The sequence below is a fragment of the Haliaeetus albicilla genome, chromosome 4, assembly GCF_947461875.1.
Source record: "Haliaeetus albicilla chromosome 4, bHalAlb1.1, whole genome shotgun sequence".
NCBI classification, from domain to species: domain Eukaryota; kingdom Metazoa; phylum Chordata; class Aves; order Accipitriformes; family Accipitridae; genus Haliaeetus; species Haliaeetus albicilla.
In genome coordinates, this window is record NC_091486.1 from 37734301 (window position 1) to 37749296 (window position 14996).

At 37.4% G+C, this 14996-nt stretch overlaps 1 long non-coding RNA gene across 1 annotated transcript in view; it reads left to right on the forward strand.

Moving 5' to 3' along the window:
- Positions 1 to 12058, forward strand: part of LOC138685149 (uncharacterized) — a 130874-nt gene extending 118816 nt beyond the window's left edge. The window contains exon 9 of the long non-coding RNA XR_011324415.1: positions 11396 to 12058. This is a non-coding gene — a long non-coding RNA (uncharacterized lncRNA). The remainder of the gene's footprint in view (positions 1 to 11395) is intronic.
- Positions 12059 to 14996: the final 2938 nt, after the last annotated feature.

Genomic DNA, 14996 nt, shown 5'->3' on the forward strand with positions numbered 1-14996 from the left:
CTCTATGGGCACTTATTTTGGGTTTATGATGCAGTTTTCCCCTTGACTGCATTTTTTTATAATTACAACATTACTATTTTATTGTTAAGGTGAAATACGCACCCTTATCTTGCATTGTTGATGACTACTCTTTTGTTTATGGATTTGTGTGTGCTCTGCTGTAGGAAGGATGATTTCTTTTAATTCTTCCACATGAAAAACTGTTGTTAAACTACTCCTTTACCCTCAAGAATGCTACTCCCTGCCTTGATTTTTCAAAGTGCTCTTCAGTATCTTCTGGTTGGTATTTTTTTTTCTTTTCAAACTCCGGTAGCTGTAGAAGCATCTTGCATCTCTGCTACCTCCCTGCAATTTGGCCAGTGATTAGTTCTCCTTTCTGTTGTTACCTGGCACAGTTTCTGTACTATTTTGACCTATGGCTACAGTCATTTACTACTGCAGCTTTTAGCTTTCAGTCAACTTATGCAGAGAGCTGCATTCCTTTTCCGCCAAGGTTTTGGTATGCTGCTCTGCAGCAGGCTTGGACTTCAGTGCTTTTACTATGTTAGCCAAACAGATGCCTGGGTATATTAATGTGAATTCATACCTCCCAAAGCTACAGCTGAGGCTTGTAGTAGCAGTAATATAAATTAAAAGAAAGAAATCAGTACCAAGGAACTCATCTCTTCACATCATCATCTAAATCACACTTAGAGCAACTTCACTGATTTTGCTCAGAATATATTGAGATTTAATTCTAGAATCTTCTATTCTCTCTAATTAAAAATTTAAGCCTTTTTTCTCTTATTTCTAATATTAGTAAGAGCTTGGTAGCCTGTACCAGAGAAATTAACTTTTAATTAACCTGTACTGGGGGTTTTTGTAATGCCTTATTAGTCTGCTTCTTGTTTACATTGATAACAAGTGAATATGGAACCTGCAGCATTTGTCTTACAGGGGTCCTGGTCTAACACCATATGCAGCGCAAAATGAACCCCATTTGAACAGAGCAAACAGGTAAATTTTCTTATGTATTCAGTTTGAGAATGTGGAGCAAAGGTGAGATTTGAGGGGTTGAAGTGACAGTGCTTGAGGTCTTTCTGATAACTGGCTGGAGGCTGTAACTTTTTTCATGTGTGGTTCATAAACCAAAAGACCATAATTATCCTTATAAGAACAGGAAAGTAATACTGGCCTCAGTTATCACCTGTAGTATGTTGCATTTTAGGAAGCTGGAAAATGAATGTATGCTAGAGAATGTCTCAACTTCCAGCAATAGCATTCCCTAGTTAAATAACGAGACAAAATAACTTGGGGAAAGAAGGAGAGAACCACTTTTCCTGAATGTTTTCTTAGTCCTGTGTGAAGATTTGAATTAGTTTTAGGAGCTGAAAAATAAACTTTTTTCTGTAACTGGATGATGTTTTCACTATATTTCATGTTTGTTGTATTTTTTAAATAATTAACGGGGTAAGTAGAGTTTCTGTAGAATTTTCTTTATTACTTCCCTGGTTTTCCCTTTTTTCAGCCTTTGTGCTTCAATGAAACTTGTAAAGCAAATTAAAATTTTGGGGATATTTTAATACATTTTGGCTGTAAGGACCATCTGTTTCTTAAACCTAGGAAAACTTTATAGTAAAATATACGTTGCTTTATATGGAGACACACACACATGTGCATGCACACGCACAGCATAAAATACAAGATACTGTGTTTCATGCTGCAGATGCTATTTGATTCAACAACAGAGCATTTATTTTTCCAAAAATCATGCAATAACCCCTGGAAAACAAGATCGTTAAGGAGTACAGTAAGGAGTCTAGTAAGACTAAGCTAGCAAAGTAATTATCATGATAACTTTCAGAAGTCATAAGGTTTTCTGAGAAATTCTCCTCAGTTCTATTTTATCAGTTTAGTATACCAAGGGAACTGTGTGTTTTGATGGTCCCAGTAAAACTCTTCCCTTTTTTTGTCAGTAAAACAAATCATGGAACAATGCTAAGAGTGGCACAGGAGTGGACTCTGTACCATCTGCCGTACTATAACTAGATTAGGAAAAGCAGTCTTCACAATTGGAGGGTTTTTGGAAGACATATCCTTTGAATAGAATTACTTTTGCCTCAATTAAATTATGCACATGAACAATGATTATAGGCAAGCTCGAAGACCAAAAAAAAGTTTAATTATGGGCCTATTATTAGAAGCTTCTTTTGCATAATCCTATTTAGTTTGATCATATGTTCATTTTTCCCCATATGTGTGGGAGCATATTTACTAATTTTATGTAATTGAATACACTGCTGTTTATTTGGGGGGTTTATGTTGGTTTGTTTTAGCTTTTTTTGCCAACATCATTTCAGTCTCTTCTCCCTCTCCAAAGATGGATTTACTTTAGATATTACACAGAATTATGAGGTACAATTGACTATACAGAGCATTAGGCCTCCTCCCCTGACAATGACTCTTTCTATTGGTACATTGGGGTTATTAAGAAGCAAACAAGTCTAAAAGGTTGAGTTTGGTATCACTTATGATAAATGAACAATTATCATAATGTTGCTAATATGATCGGCTTTGACTTCTGCCTTCAAGTGAAAAACAGTTTATTTCGCTGACGCAGTACATTTCTTAGAAATTAAGCAGAGAGTTTCTCTTTTCAAAAAAGGAATTGAATTGAACATTGGATTTTAAGCATTTGGCTTTCTTAAGACAAGACTATGAATCTGTTGCACTTACTGTTTCCACCATGGTTGGCATCCTCTGGCTGTCAGACTGTAGGTAGATTTCATGCAAAACTCATTCAAAACACTACAGCTCACGGCATGCTAATGGACCAGAGACAGATACTTTTTTGTAAAGAATCCCAATGGCAGCATTGGAGAAAGAAATTAGGAAAGTAATTGTTTTATATATTCAGTGCAGGATATGGTTGTGGACATAATGAACTGGACTGGTCATTAACTTCATAGTGTATGGAAATCATCAGTTGTGGGTGCTTAGATCCAAGGTTTCAGGGTGGGGGAAATAAAATATTTCAATAATTGTATCACAATTGTACAAGCAAGGAGTAGAATTCAAGTTGCACAAATCAAGTATTTTCTTAGCTTTTGATGGCACTTTCAACCTTAATCTGGAATTATTTTTTGGAAGTAAATACTGGATCGTATAAATTAGAAGCAAGGGCATGGACTCTTGAGTGGCTGTCACAGGTTGAGAACACTCCATGTGACAATTGAGGTTACTGAAAAGGAGGGGACATGCACAGGTTGGGCTGGAGCTATAAGCAACTGAAGAGTTGCTGCCTTTTTTGTGCTTCCCATCAAAAGCAAAACCATGTGTGGACCTTCAGAGGTAACTGCAGGTATCACTTGGAAGACCTATCTGTGCAACAGCTGTTTGACACTTAATATCTTGAGCTTTCCAAATCCCAGTCTGCATATTAATTATTTTTTCCTTGAAACTGTCATTCCTGGTTTTGGTGCAAAATTCTCCCCTTGAGATTGGTCGTGGTCCACAGTCTGTAGAAGGACTACTTTATTCTGGTGCTATTTCTTTTCTTGAGGCTGAAGTAGATAATATGATGTAGAAAATAGCTCCGTGAAGTACCTTTTTTCTCTCCTTATCCTTTCTTTCCCCACACAAATAGTTGGCCTTCCTGTTTTGACTTAATACAATGTGCCTATTTACAGATGGAAGTAGCAAAAGATATAGCAGGATTAATCAAAATGTAGTATATCTGTTTCCAGATAATTGTGTGTTTGCCAGATTTTTATGTCAGGCAGAGTAAAAGCCATAGGTCTCTAGCTCTTGAAATTTCAATGATTTCTTAGGTAGTAAAGTAATAACTGAATGTTGTTAGCTTTGAGGCAGTTTGTTTCCTGAGTGCACTCAAATATTAAAAAAGAACAAATAAACCCCACCTTGCTTATTATAATCTAAAAAAAAGTTGACAAAACTCACCTGGCTATCCATCAAACCAAGAAGCTTTTCTGTTGTGTTGCCAGTGAATAGAAACTGTTGGCTGATATAAACAGGACAACAACATCTATTCCTAGTCCCCAGCAGTAAAATCAAACAATTCCCAGTGTAACCTCTCTCTTGCCATCTTATCAGTCTTCTCAGCATACATTGGTCACTGCTGAAAGAATACACAGCTTCGCACCTTTTTTCAGGGTTTAATTACAGGTATATACTATATAGGTTAGGTATATACTGTAGGTATAGGTAGGTACTGTGTCATGACACATTATTCTTAAGTCAAAATGTAAATTTGTTATTGTACCAATAGCCAGGTGAAGCTATAAAATGAAAGGTAAAAGGAATTCTACTTTGTCTTCTAGAATTTTTTTTTTTTTTTCTCTTCTAGAAAGGGCTTTGGGTTTGGTTTTTTCTTTCTTTTTAGAAATCTTTCTTGGTTTATATTTGGTCTGATAGAATGCAACGCCAGCTCAACACAGTTCGTGTTGATCATGGCATAAGCAGTTCCATACAGAAGTATGTGCATGTGTGTAGTTCATTAAACCAAAAATGTTGATATTCTCCCAAATTGTGGTCACCTGGTTGGTGCATTTCCTCCTCCAAAACACCATCTTTTTTTTAAAAGAATACCAAATAAAACAGAGCATTATAGTGGTGGATAGACCGTACCCTGCCTGGTTTTGCTGATGCAGCAGTAGCTGTCACACAGCCGGTAAACAGAATAGCTGTTTGGTAGCTATCTGCTTTTCAAATACCATCTACAGTACAAATTCTATTTAAGAGGTTAAATTTCCCCAGGCAGTTGGAGTTAGTGGGAAGAAATCTTTTGTCATTTCCATCTTGGTTTTTGTGGCAGGGGTTCCTGCTGCCTAAAGAAGGAACACCATATCTGGTGTGAGTGACCGACTGTGGAATGAAAGGATACGGTGTAATATAGCGTCCTGTCCCGTCAGCCGTTTTTTGTCCTCTCTTTCTGTCTGTCTATAGTCTTTTTTTCTGCTTGAGCCTGGGGTTGATTCCCCCCCTTTTGTCTTGGAAACAAAGAACTAGCCTGGGCTCTGCTCAGGGCACCTCAGGAGGATGGACAGAGGCCAATTGTCCCCATACCTCCTTGCAGACCAGCTGAGGCAATTTGGTGCTGGAGCTCAGGTGGCAAGAGATTTCTCCTGGAGTTTAAACAAAAGGTGCTGTGTGTAGTTCCTGGACATGCAGTGCTATTTCTCTTCATTGTTATACGCTGCTTTGTTTTTTTGGTTTGGTGGTTTTTTGTTTTGTTTTTTTTTTTTTTTTTTGCTTTGGAGCTGTGTGTATAAAAACCAAGACTATTGTTTCAGGCAGTCCTTTAACATAGGATCCTTATCTCAATGGGTAAAACCTACTCGCAAGATTTTGATGAGACAAAGTATAGAGCACCTCCATAAGAGAAAGGGCTAATTGCTTTCTGAATTTTCTGTACTTACTGTCCTGAAGGAGGCATTACTGCTTATTCTGAAATGTCTCTGGCTGAAGCTTCTTGAGTTGAGTCTTGACAAGGATTTTCCTCTTCTCCAAGTCTTACTATATTATTTCATTGTAGTGGATGCCTTGATTTCTTTCCTGTCTGCCTAGTAAAAGCTCTGTATTGAGAATGATCCATCGTCCGTTTGCTGTTCTTTCTCATTAAAGCAAAGAAATTGCTTTTGTGTGCTGGCTTTTCAACATATACACGTACCTGAATGTATTCCCTACAGTATCTGGAAATGAAATTTTGATATATGGAGCCATACTGAATTAGTATTAATTTTAGCTGAGTGAAGATGTGGAGCGATAACATAAGCTTTAGAAGCCAGGAAGATGCACACTTATCTACACTGTAGCTCTCTACACCATCCCAAAATGCATACCTGTAGCTTCACTGTTACCCCAGACAAGCAATCTATAGCAATTCTTGCCTGGATTTCAGTCCAGAGCTCAGTTCTTTTGTAGATAGACCATAAATGATCTCTGTGTGGACTTGTAAAATAAGACACAAAGTGGTGGGAAGGGCGCAAAAAACCCAAAGACAAAAGCAGTAACTGCTGTCCTTGTCAGATCGCATCCTTGATCTTGGGGAGGGGGGGGCTATGTGTGTACAGCATGGAAGTCCTAGGTTCCTGCATATCCATGCTAAATGTTCTGATAAATAAGTATGGGATTATTGAATATATATATCTTGTTGTGTACCTCTTATGTTTTCAAATAAAGCTTGTCCTCAAAATTGATATTGCTGGGGGTACTGTGCTGTACCTTTAATAGACAGGGTGGAATAGAGATATCTGTAAAACAGTTTTGTGCTTGCCTAATCCTGGTGGGACTGGAGAGCTCCCAGGCATAATTCTGGGATTTCTGGGAGTCTGTTTTAATTTATTTTAATTATGACTGCCTTGTTAACTTCTGCAGCAGAATAAGAAATCTTTGCAGTATTGCATGGTGCATGTGCTCAAGTCTAACGTACCCTTGAAGGCTGTGATTCTACTTGAAAGTTATTTTCTTACTGTAATAAAAACACTTCCCAGTGTATCATATGACCATTTTGCAAATTGCACATTTTAAATATCAATATTCACGGACCTGTACTTTACCTTTCCCTCCTCATCTGTGACTATGGAACTCAAGCTGAAGTGACCAGGTGACTGAGGTTTTTTTAATTTGTCGGTTGTATTTGTTCAATAACTAAAGTGAAGGTAATGTGTAGAGTAGTGATAATTCAATGTCCCTGAGAGGATAATTAACTGTGGTAATACGAGGGCAAAGCTTATCACGAAAGAGGAGCTGAATCTTCAAACTGAGGCAAATCAGGAAGCAAATCTGTGTGTGTAGCATTTACACTAGAGGGAAGCCCCACCATAACTGTAAATATGACTTTTAGAACTGTTTTAGACAGCCATGTTAAAGATGCACTTCACAGTGAAATTTGAATGACATGAAATAATGTGTCATAGGAGAGGTGCTCAGTTTTCTAGCAGTTGTCATCACTAGAAAATTCCCGGAATCGGTAGGGATCTAGTGGTGCTACTTGTCTGTTCTGTTTCAAACTGTGGTAAGAAAAGTAGAGCAAACCTTAATTAGAGATATCCTCAGCTGAATTACATCATTATTATTATTTTGATAATTTCAAATAATTCTAGATATACTATAAAAAAAATACCAGAGAGAAATAATTTTTCTTAACACTACTTTTTTTGTGTGTGTCTGGGGGTTGAGGGTGGTTTTTTGCGGCTTTGGGGGGGGGGTTGCTGTGTACTTGGGAACTTTTATAGGTGCTTAACATTACGGTACACATTTCAGTAGAAGTAGCAATAGGTTGACATAAAGAGCTTCTAAAAATCTCATTTTCTGTTTAGCATAAAGTTTCTTGGGGCCTGTACTGCAATCAGTACTATATAAGGAGGTTCTTTTTCACATCCACGTCAGAGATTCCCTTACATACAGGCTTGGTCAGTTTGCTCTGCTTGTATAGGTCTCTTCCACAGCAAGGAGAAAGCAAAATGAGAGGTGGAGGGATTTTTTTTTTTTTTTTTTTTGTGAAAATGATTTAATATGGAAGTATAATGTGAAACCTCACACTTTAGCAGCATGCTTTGTAGGTAGTGAAATATTACTTCTGTTTAATGGAATTAGATTTTAAGTTGATGTATCCTGAAGGAAGTAATGTTTTTTTTCCTTAATGATGGCACAACAAAATATAATTGACATTATTATGTTAAAGCATGAGCAAGTAGATTCTTGTGTTGGAGTTAGCAAATTTATCTTGACTTTTTTTTTTTTTTGTAGAGAACATCATGATCTAAAATACTAAGCTAACAGTATTTGTAAAGGCTCAACTTGCTTTGAAAGTCCAACTGTAGAAGTGTAGCAGCTTAGAGGGCGCTTGGAGATCTTCCAGCTTACCCATCAAATAAACCTTTTATTCCTCTTAAACCAGCTGTTAGGAAGCAGAGAGAAACATGATGTTTTATGATGCTGATTAAAGCAGTAATCTAGTGTCTGCTTTATTCAACATAATAAAGATGCACTGATGAAACAGTGATAAGCAGTCAAATTACTGCCTCAGGTTAACAAACCTGCAATCAGTTCTATTTTTTTCCCACTCCTCTAGTGGCTGTTTTTTCTTATACTCCTTGAACAACTGTATTTTAGTCTAACCAGATGTTTAATCATTTTAGTTTAATCATTGCTAGATATTCAGTGACAAGAGATTTCAGTGTTTGAAGGCCTGACCTTGAATTCTTAAAATCACAGATTTTGATACAAACTTGGTGTGTAAGGAATGATAACTCAGATATTTATTATGATTGCTTTAGCATCTGTGAACCACAGTGAAGTCTTTAAAAGTAAGTTGATTGCATTTCGCGAAAGTACAGTAATCTGTCCAAATGTATGAAATTGCAGGCTTGTGGACACAGATGTTTTAATTTAGTATAATGTGTTGAACAACTTGGAGGTCTTTCTTTGTGTAGATTTCACTGCTGTGGTAGCTTTGCGTTTCATGCTACTTTCTCAGTAAAAACTGTCCTTGCATTGATATTGTCTAACAGTGTTTGTGATTTGATGTAGCTACTATTTTTAATCCACATCGATATAATACATACAATCTTCTGTTGTATTTTCTTTTAAAAGTCACATAGAAAAAGTTGAATCTTTCTTTTCATTCTAGTAACTTTTCATGTCGTTGCTGTTTTGTTTATATGTGGATTAGGTAATAATAATAGAAGAATTCTGTATATTCAGATCAGTGGAGGTACTTCTTGATACTTTTCAGCTTTCCTTTTGAAAGTCTGTCTGAATGAATGGCAGGACATTGCTGAGAAGTATAGCTGAAATGTGTTGTTATTTCCCGCCAGTTTAAGAGTTTGAGTGGTCTAGCTGGTGCAGTCCAAGAACTTTCTCCCAACCTCATTAAAAAAAGCACATACTGTAAGTTTCAAAAGATTGCCCAGTTTCTTTTCAGGAATACTATCAATCCAAATGCATAAAACCAGACTTTTCAAAAGAAAAATAGGTGAATCTGCTGCAAACATTCTAATTAAAGCCTCGTTAAAAATATGTTTTAATAAAATGGAAAGAAAATTATGTTTCTGGACATCTGGACAGCAGAATGGGTAGCAACTGTTGTGTTAGGCATAGACTTCCACCACTTTAATCCCCATTTTACACTTAATGGCTAGAACATACCTTAGTAGGCTTGGCCATCTTTACCTTTCCTGCTTACCAAAGGTAGAGCTGATTGCAAATATCCCTTCAATGCAGAACAGCTGTTGTAACTTACTCTAAAATGCTAGGACTGATGAATGTTCTGATACCTACATACTGCATTCAGGTAATTACATTAGCATGCAGTATAGCCTAAGGAGATTAAACAGTGGAAGATCATAGTCTTTACAGATTATCATAAATTCATACTTAGTAGCCCAGAAACCTTAATGTCTAAGGTAGGCACCTGAAATTTTGTAGAAGAATGGAAAAAAAGGAAAACAATTTTGAAGTCTGACTAACTAGACTCTATAGGAGTTCCACTTATTGTACTTGCAGGTTCTTTTTTTTTTTCTTTATTGTGTTTGATTTTTACATTCTTTCAAGAATTGCCCAAGAGGTATGATTTGTCTCTATGGTATTTTGACTTTAATATGCACTATATAAAGCCAGATTTGCAAAAAAACCTCATCTGGTCTGTTGTGTGTTAGTAGACATGGAACTTCCATTTTACTTCAGAGTTTTTGTCCAGAACATAATAATGAATTTATGTTAATAAAATAACTTCTAGAATATAAAATTCTTAAGTGCAACTTAAATAACACAGAAAATTGTCTCACACAGCCAAACTATTTTCTGTGCTTGAAATTTCATTCCAATAGGATGATGGAAATGGGTAAGGAAAAGCCTAATTCAGCCTATAGCTCTCCTGCCACATGGGGATCTGATTTAAAGTTTTGGGAAGTTAGTTGGAAGACCCTGTCATACTTGATTCAGCAAAGTTAACTCTGGGATGTGAACTTGTCTGAGACTGTGAATTAAGTACTTGTAGTTTAACCAAATAGCTAATAATTTTGCTAACTTCTGAACTGGCTGTATATGAATATATGCTAGGTGCTCTCAGTCACTGGTGAAGTCTTTTACTGTGGGTAGCTGATTATTGCAGTCTTCTGTACCCTAGCAATACAAAAGGTCAAGACTAAGAAATGCATCAAGTTAAGGTTTAGGACAGTTGTCAGAATTCAGACATGAGGGCTACTTTTTACATCACCTTCCATCCTGAGAATTATAATAGTTTTCAACATCTTCAAACACTTGTCTCATGGAAGTCAGCTCTTGACTGCCAGCATCTGTAGTCTAGGGCTGCTCTGAAGTCTGTGGTAGTACAAAATACATAGAAAACCTTTTGGTAGGGAAGTCATAGACAATCATTTTACGCCCGATTCTTCATAGCAGACAGATTAGTCTTAGTAACAACTACCCATTTGGACAGGTATATTTTACTTCTAACTAGTCATTAACTACCAGTCAAACATCATTTAAGTTCTGGCAGAGGTAGATGGAATTTGGCTGGGATTAAGACTTGTTCTGTGGTGGGTTTTCTGTGTGTTTGTGCTGTCAGCCAGGTCAGCTCTGTGGAAATGTGGAAAATGTCAAACTACTGCTGGGATGGGAGATGGAAAGTAAATTAAAAGCTGCACGTGCCCACCCCCAGTTAAAACAGAAAGACTTCATGCACTGAGAAAGACAGCATCTTGTATTTGGAAAGGCAAGCAAGAGCCAAGTGGTGTAGTTTTTACACAAGGTATGGCTTGTAGTATCCATTCCATCAGAAATAAGAATTTGGGGTCAGGTGTTAACACTGCAGGTCCCATAGGCTGTGTCGGCAGCAGAAACGGACTGTCAGGCCACAAACCCAGTGGCCGCTAAGGATCCTTCATGGGACTATGAACTTCCTTGGTATCTCCACCACTTCCCAGGCTTGTATGGTTTTTCCAGTAATGTGTGTATGGTGGGAAGGTAAATGACCACAGCCAGCTTGTTCTTGGCTGCATTCCTTACGATCAGTCTTATTCTGGCATGAATTTCAGTAGTCCTTGTCACCAGAATAGGACAACACAGGTGCTATTTATGAACTGATAAAGTAATCCATCTCCTGTTGCCTTGTTCAGTACTACTTACCTGCACGAACGTAATATGGTGTCACACAATGTATCATCCACTGTAGTCCACAGATGGATGTGTATGTGTCTGTGTATATAGGTAGCTGTGGTACACGGATGCTACTTCTGTCAGTGGTCATTTAAGATCTTATTATCTAAGCAAGCTTAAGACAGGACACTTGTGAGGATAACTGATTTCCAAGCAATGAGATCAATAAAACTATGCCAGTTCTTTAATAACATCCTGTTAATGCCTTACATAATGATTTATTTTTTTTTAACAGATATGAAAGAATACATAGGGTTTGGACCCTGGAATGGTACAGCACAGATGAATGCTCTGGTATTTGATTCTCTTTTTGCTGGAGGTCAAAAGTTTGGAAATGTAGTGAGGTTGTTCACTGTAATAGAAACTAATGTGCAGATTTCCTAAGACTTGAAGAATTGTTTGCAGCAAAGTGAGCAATGCAGTTCTTGTTTTCAAGGATGCTGGCAGCAAAAGCAGTCCAGCATAGGAAGTCAGACAAGTACTTCTTTATTATCACTCAATCCAGCCTGTGCTGGAACTTCATATATAGATGGAACATGTTTTCCCTGCAGTGATATATTTTTCTATGAAATGCTCTTCATACTTGTGGCAAACAAATCAAAATGCAGTCCTTTTTAATGCAGGCTGCCTGAAAAAGTTTAAAAGGAGAAAAAGTTGACTGAGGCTGACTGAAACTTCTTTGGTATGTGCATTTATGCTTTTTTCTTGAAAATTGTTCCATTTATTTTGAAGATTAATTTACCTTAATTACTTCTGGAAAAAAAAACCCAGCACTTATTTCATTATCTAATACAAATCCAGGTTGTCTTGATATTCAGATCTTCAAATCTGGGTAAATAATTTTAAGTTGCAAAGGTAACAACTGCATGTAGCAATTCCAAATGAAATAAATGGATAATAATGGTTAAAACAATGTCATTTCTTATTCATCTTCCTAATTTCATACAGGAATGAAAAATATGAGGCCATGAGGGAATAAAATACTATCTACTTGAAATCAGCAGGAATTAATTTCATGATAACCTTCAGGAAGAATCACTTGTACTAAGGTGTAGGGGTGCCCGTAGGGCGTCTCTCCTGCCCCCCCCTCCCCCCCTAGCCTTGGCAAAGTAAAGTGGCCAGATGAAAATCTCTGCTGAGTGTGGGTGTAAATGCTACGTGTAAATAATTACCTACCCCCAAATGCTGGAGAGGTGGGTGTAAAACTCCCAGAAGAGGGGGAGGTGTAAGCTTGTAGCTCATGCTTCAGGTTGGGGGGGTTGTGCATGTGGCTCTGTGTGTGTGATTAGGACTTCTTGGGGTTAGTTATAGGTGAGTATTTAGAAAATTACAGGTATTTACATTTCATATATGTTGAATACTGTGGCTTAGCTGTTTTATTGCAGATATTGATCCTGAAGGTGTAGTTCACCAATTCCAGTTAATTATGTCATTAATGAATCGATAGACTGCTCCAATCCTGATTGGACTTTAAACCCTGAGAACTGAGAAGTTTTTCCCTGTGGCACTAAGGAACCTTTCATTAAGTTTAGAAAATGTACACATAGTAATGTTTCTGCTTTTAAAAAGTGAAAAACTGCTTAACACAAATGTTTGGCTTTTATAGCTTGGTAGTGGGTTTAAAAAGAAGCCAACAAGTTCTAAGCATCATCTACTTTAATGCTGCATCTTGTAAGCTTCAGGAGTCCAAGGACAGTCTCCAGTCAGTCTTTTCACGTGTGGTACCCTGTGTGACTAAGAAAAAATAGGAAAACTCAGTCACTTGAACAGACCATTCAATATGGTCATTTGTTCAAAGGATCCTAGAGCTCATTGCTTCAGCTATATTAAAGTGTGCAGTATGTGTTAAATTGCAGTGAGCAGTGATGGTCACACTAGGAATTAATGGTAACAAAAATAAATGAATTTAAATTCCAAATTTTATGGGTCACTGAAATGTTTCTTCATATCAGGGGAAAGTTACCTAGCAGTCATAAATTTCAGACATATTAAAAAGAGGTGCGAATAAGCATACAACAAAACACCAAAAAAAAAAGAGCAGTTGCCTTTTTTTTTTTCCTGGCACCTTGTATTGGGTCTGGCTGAGATGGAGTTAATACTCCCCATAGCAGCCCTCATAGCACTGTGCTCTGCATCAGTAGCTAGAAAGGTGTTGATAGCACACCAGTGTTTTGGCTACTGCTGAGCAGTGCTGGCACAGCATCAAGGCTGTCTCTCCAACACAGCCCCACACAACGGCAGGCTGGGGCTGGGCAAGATCTTGGGAGGGGACATAGCCAGGACAGCTGACCTAAACCAACCAAACAGATACTCCATACCATATGACGTCAGCTCAGATATAAAAGCTAAGTAAAGGGAGATGGAAGGGGGGGGCATTTTGTCTTCCGGAGCAACCACTACGCGTACTGAAGCCCTGCTTCCCGAGAAGCAGCTAGACATCGCCTGCTGATGGGAAGTAGAGAATAACATCATTTGTTTTTTCTTTGCTTTTGCACGCGCAACCTTTGCTTTCACTTTATTAAACTGTCCTTATCTTGACCCACTAGCCTTTTGTTATATTTTCTCCCCCCCCGTCCAGCTGAGGAGGGGGAGTGATAGAGCGGCTTTGGTGGGCACCTGGCATCCAACCAGGGTCAACCCACCACACACCTGTTATAAAAGGGAAGAGAAAAAAATCCTAAACAAAGTTGCAGAAAAGCAAAGCTGAAGAACTTCTTAATAAACAAAATGTTGAAAAAACCCTAAAAAATATATTCTATATAGGAACAATCAGTTCTGATCTTGGAAAACTGTGGGTCATGAAGGGTGACCAGAAGTATCCATTGACCTGTGCGGCACCCACCCCATGTGCTTACTTTCCAGCCTCCTACAATAAGCTTAAATGCCTGGTGGAAAGCCAGTGGTCAGAATAGGGTTTTGTCAAGGATGAAAAATCAACAAATCAAATGATCTGTCAGGTACATTAGTGGCTATGGGTGGTGGAGTTTTAATACTGCCTGGATCCTGCACCCATCCAGTGGAAGCCCTTGGTGATTTGGATTAAAGTAATATACATATGCAAAGATAAAGTGAATTGCTTCCTTCTCAAGAGACTTTGGAGGAGCACAGATCACTGATAAATTGATGATTGCACCCTTTATTTTTCTTTGCAGGAATTCATGTACACAGTCAGTCCCTTTCATAATTTTAATTTTGGCTTGAAAGGCTGTTTCAGAAATTCACTTCTGATATGACTAGAAACTTAATTTCTTATTTAAGTTATTAGTGAGCAATTTGAATTGATTTGGTCTTGTGCCAGTAGTTATACTTTTAAAAATTCTGTTTATTATTATAGTGGAATATAATATATTCTTTTTTTACAGATGCCGTCTGAAGTGTTCATACAAGCCTAGGAACAATCTTTAACACAAACCATTTTGGTACCAATATTTGTTCTGAGATGATTTCTGCCACAGCAGAACTATATTTAATTTAGTTTAGTGGGTTGATTTGGATAAGAGTTACAGTTGCATGAAATTTTTGGACAAAAAAGATACTTTTTTCACCAAAATAGATGTTCTTGTGACTGTATCTCAATCAGAATTTAACTGAAATTATGTATGAAACAAAAATGTGTGTTATCTTTAAAAAAGACTGTGAAAATGGAATTTAATTTTTGAACCCCTTTTTATAAGAGTAAGGTATACTCTTTTCTTTGACAGTTTAGTAGTACTCCTTCCTGTAAAACTAATGATAAGGCTATTAAATCATTAACAGGTGGCTTCTCTCATAATGATTAACAACTCATGCCAGAAGGTTGGGTTAGTGCCCTTCCCTTTAAAGTAGAGAAGCAGAAT